Genomic DNA, 5,148 nt, shown 5'->3' with positions numbered 1-5,148 from the left:
TTATTTTGATATATCACAGTGAAAGATTTATCGTCCTCTTTTTTTTTTTTTTTTTTTTTAAAAAAAAAAAAAAAAAAAAAAAAAAAAAAAAAAAAGCACAACCAAAATAGGGGGCAGTTAGGAGGGTGGCAAGTCCTTTAAAGTCAATCAAGGAATTCCTTGGAGGCACAATAATTTCCTGATGCCTCAATGAAAACAAGTGATCCATTCATTACAAGTACTAAATATTGTGCCATCAACTGTGCCAAGTATGACTATGGTGCCTGTTCTCAGTAATCTTGCTGGGGCAGTAAGACGCTATATAATCATAGCTATGATGTTTTCTATTGCATTTATTGTGTGTGTGTGCACATGCTACGGCACACGTGTGGTGGTCAAAGGACAATTTGCAGGAGTGGGTTCTCTCCTACCATGAGAGTCCCAGGGCTCAAACTCAGGTCCTCACACTCAGTGGTAATCAAGTGTCTTTACCCACTGAACCATCTTGCTAGCCCAGCTATGTTTTCTAAAGCAGTACTTCTCTACTAGGAGCAATTCTTTCCCCTAGGAAATACTTGGCAATATCTGAGGACATTTTTGGTTGTCACAACTGAGGAAGTGCTACTAGCATTCAATGGATAGAGGCCAGCGATGCTGATAAGCATCCTAAAGGACAACCCCATAATGAACTATCTGGCTCCAAAAGTCAACTGTGCCAAGGTTGAAAACCTTGTTCTAATATAAAAAGTTTAAAAATAGTACAAATGACTCACATAAAATGCTAATCTAAGTCACTCTGTGCTATCCAATCAAAATTAATTAATGTAAGTGTCTAGGAGAGACGGCTCAGCAGTTAAAAGCATTTGCTGCTTTTCCAAAAGACCTGGGTTCAGTTCCCAAAGCAATGTAGGGCAGCACATAACACCTATGACTCCAGCTCCAGAGGATCCAATGCCCTCTTCCGGCCTCCACAGGAACCCCACACAGACACACACATAAATATAAAAAAATTTCTTAAAAACAAAGGTAAATGTCTGAGTGGGGCTGTGATATAGCTCACTAGTAGAAAAGAAAGCACAAGGTCCTGGGTCCGATACCCAGTACTTCCAAAACAAAACACAACACAGCACAACACATTACGGTCTGATTGTGGAGAATTTTTAAGTTGAAAAAGGGTTTTAGACTTGATTCTTTGGGAACATAAAACCTGTGAGTCATGCAAATAATGAGTAAAAGGAAAAAAAAGATTTTTTTAAAAAGAACTTTTAAAAGATTAGTAAAGAAGCAAAGCATTAGTATGAAAGACAGGTTAATAAACTGATTGATGATATATTTTAAAGGAATAGTCATGCCCACTGGGTAAGATATAGTTTATGGATCTTTATGGATCATAAGAATTCAAATCTCGGGGCTGGAGAGATGGCTAAGTGGTTAAGAGCACTAACTGCTCTTGCAGAGGACCCAGGCTCGATTCCCAGCACCCACATGGCAGCTACAAACTGTCCTTAACTCCAGTTCCAGAGGAATCCAAAGCCCTCTTCTGACCTCCGAGGCACTGCACGACATGAGTGTGCTCACATAAATGCAGGCAATACACTCACATACATAAAATAAAAATAATAAATAAATATTCAAAAAAGAAAAAAAGAATTCAAACCTTGAACACTAAATTTCAAACCAAATTATACTTTGCATTGGCTTATTTAATCAAAATGAATCTTGGATTTATAAAGCTTCACAGAAAACTGAAATGAGGAAGTCGGTTTTAAAGGCTCAGTTTCTGGTTTAAAAATTTTTTTTTTCAACTAAATAAATGCATTCACTACAAAGACAATGGAGGAAAAGAAAAGAAAATGCTTCACTGAATCCTACAATATCATCTACCACTTTTGGCTTGCAGGGTAGGTATACTATACAAAGTACTTTCATCACCAGCATTTTATTCTGCTCCTGAGTCATCAATTATGCTAACCTGACTAAGGAAGCACTTCTGGAGAAAGCAGGAAATGCTGATGAAAGTTCTCTACGCTGGGCTGTACCAACCCAATTAGCAAGATGACAACTACAAAGTAAAATCCAAACACATTCAGATACAGAAGGTGGCAAAAGTCCTTAACAACCTAACAGACCAAACCTTTATTTCCCAGCTTCTGCCAAACTCCAGGCTTCAGTGCTTCCCTGACCATTACAGACCATTTTCAGCCCCACATCTTTGCTCTTGCAGTTCGTTCTACCGTATCAGACATCTTTGCCTGGATGTACTACAAATAACTCAAGTATCCAAAATTTGAATACAAGTATGCAAAATTTGGTTTCTTTCTATGTCATTTCCCAATTTTACCCCCTCCAATTTACCTTTTATATTCCTTATCTGAATGGTACTACACAGTTCCTCGGGCCAGAAAACCAAGCAATTTCTCCAATTTCTTGGATTCCTGCTTTTTTTTTTTTTGGAGACAGGGTCTCAACATGTACCCCCAAGTTGGCCTTGAACTCGTGACTCTCTTGCCTCAACACTCCTTTGTGTAGGCATTACAGATGCATGCTACCACAATAAGGTCAAGATTCCAGTTTAATACTGCTCAAACACAACTTCTCTCCTGGCCATGTCCACTTCCTTAGTTCAACCCATGACACAGCAATGGCTTCCAAACACTGCTCAACTTCTCCAATATCTGGTCTCTTCCCATTCTGTCAAGTGGGAAAACCGTTCAACGTATTCCTTAGCATGCCTTAAAGGGCCTCCGTATCGGACTCTACCACTTCTCAGTTCCTTTACTTCTTCAAGCAGCACTGGAATTCCAGCCATGCTGAACCAGTCACTGTCTTTCAATTTCTAGTCTCCATGCCTTGCACCTGTAGTCATCTTTGCCCGGAAATCCCTTTTCCAGGTGCATTATACACCCAAAGAAATTTTGAGAGATTTAGCCTCCTACTTCTGCCTAGAACCATGGTTCAGATTTTTCTCCTATGTTCTGTGCTCATGCAGTGCACGCTCTAAGCCAGTCCTGCTTTGTCTGCTCCCTCCCATATTGTAACCTCCAGGAGAACAAGCATATTCCTAGCCACGGCGTTTAGTGTCTTATTTAATGTGTGTTCCACACAACTGAGGTCCAATAAATGCTTGGTAAAAGATGAATGTACTGTACTATCCATAACTGTACCTGGACTTTCACTTCAAGAGCAGTCCCTACAAAGAGCTACAAGGGACAGTTCTTTATCTAAAATATTCTATCCCCTCTTACCCTTGCTACATACTTCCACAGCACCCTCATCACATTTATAACGACTTCTCAATCATCTCTACAAGCACTGTTAACTCCATGAGGGCATGGTCTAGACTGTTTTGTTTCAAGGTTGAATTCACAGAATCTTCCAGAATGCTACCACAAAATAAATATATTTTATTATTCCTTGAATTTAATTCTCTGAAGTCAGCAGGCACCTCCAATTAAAAGGTGGGCAAAGCAAGACATAACGAAGTTATGTAAGGGATCCTATAGGGGCTACAGATACTTGGCAGTGGGGCCAGACCCAACCTGTGTCATCTGATCCAGAAATGGACAACCCCTCCAATAAAGTTATCTTGGCTTCCTGGTAATAGCAGCAGTCTAGGAGTAAGGCGAGCTCTCTGAATGTAAACGCAAGACGTTTCCTGCCTCTCTTTTAAACTCTCCAGGCATTCCAAACAATCGGTTTTTTAAAGTAAAAAAAGTTCCACGCAGCCTTTTAACCTGCAGCTGCTCAGGTTGGAAGACTACCCCAAGTTAGAGAGGTTTCAAGGAAATAAACGTGGGAGAGATCTGGGACTGGTAACCTAAGGGAGCGGAGGAATATCCCTATTCTTTTCCTCACTCGCTCTAGTCCTCTTTTCTTCGGAGACCAATTTACCCATCCGTGCAATGGGAGCGAGACGGGGCTATGGAGAGATCTAAGGTCTCAAGGGTTCCTTTCGGTCAGGATACTTTAGGAATCAGGCCGCCGCTGAGGCTGAAGGGCAGCGCTGCGAAATCGAGGAAGTGGCTTCCCAGGAACCGCCCGGCTCAAGCTGGTACCCCGGCCCCACCTCAGGAGACCGCACCCAGGAGTCCGGGATGGCCTAGGGGCCCCAACCCAAGTCCCCTCAGCAGGGCTCATCATACGCGCGACAGCTAAGAAGGCCACGGCCAACGCCAGGAGCCGGTGGGCCCCAAAGATGACCCTAGTTCCTAGCCAAGCCGCCAGCCCTCACCTTAAGAGTTCCGCCTCACCTCCGGACTGCGATCAGCCGCTCTCCACTTCCGGCAAGAACCGCCCAGCGGTCTTCGCGCGACCCACTTCCGGGCCCTCACTGGGCGCGGCACCCCCACCGGAAATGAACTGCGGGCTGAAGCGCTAAACCGGGAGACAGGAGGAAGTTGGCCGCCCGGCTCTAGACTCCGCCTTTAGTCCCCGTTGCTTTGGACCGAGAATCCGGGCTTGCCCAGAGGTCACCTGGGAAAGGGGGCGGGGCGATCCGGAGAGGGCGTGTTCTAATAGGAACACGCCCCAACTCACATCCAGTCAGAGACAAGAATCCCTGACTAAGCCCCACCTCCTCGCGAAGGAGGACAGAGAGTGGCTGATTCTTCTTGTCAGTTTGGTCTCAGTGCCCAAGGCCCGTCCTTTTCAATTGCTGTCGGGAAGGGGTTCTAGGAACCTGCAGAGAACCGGAGGTCCCGAGGCCCTGAGGCCCGGGGTCCCTGCTGGTGGGGCTGGAGGCCCAGCGCCGCCTCTCTCTGGTTTCCCCGCCTGTGGTTCTGAGAGGGCTGGAGGAGGCTGGGCTTGCGGAAGGGCCAGCGAGGGCGTGGTGGGCCCGGCCCTGAGCGTCTGAACGTACCCGCCCCCCGCTAGGTTTTCCCGGTCTAGAGCCGGGAAGGTGGAGAAAACCTTCCACCCTCGCCCCACTTCCTGTTTGCTCCGTACATTTTGTGACCATAGATGGTCAGGTCTGCAGCCCCGAGGAAGCTTCCGCCCCGCTGCTTTAGAGTCCTTCCTCCCATCCCGCTGGGTGTGGTCCCGGAGAATAAGAGCGTCAGGAGAGACCCAGCCCCCGCGGCTGATGTCCTGCTTCTGTGGCATCCTCGCCCCAGGCTGGGTATGCCCACCTAGCTGCTAATCAGTCCTATGGTGGTTCCGAAGGATGGCAGC

General features: G+C 45.9%; 1 protein-coding gene across 1 annotated transcript in view; it reads right to left on the bottom strand.

The window, feature by feature from the left end:
* The window catches only part of Cap1 (cyclase associated actin cytoskeleton regulatory protein 1), a 32,378-nt gene extending 27,962 nt beyond the window's left edge, over positions 1 to 4,416 (bottom strand). Inside the window, 1 exon segment of the mRNA XM_017798469.2 lies at positions 4,211 to 4,416. The gene's annotated coding sequence lies outside the window, so the exon portion shown is untranslated.
* Positions 4,417 to 5,148: the final 732 nt, after the last annotated feature.

The sequence above is a fragment of the Nannospalax galili genome, unplaced genomic scaffold (assembly GCF_000622305.1).
Source record: "Nannospalax galili isolate Female #2095 unplaced genomic scaffold, S.galili_v1.0 scaffold1657, whole genome shotgun sequence".
Classification (NCBI taxonomy): domain Eukaryota; kingdom Metazoa; phylum Chordata; class Mammalia; order Rodentia; family Spalacidae; genus Nannospalax; species Nannospalax galili.
The sequence above is the reverse complement of the archived record's forward strand: the minus strand, read 5'-3'. Positions and strand labels throughout refer to the sequence as shown.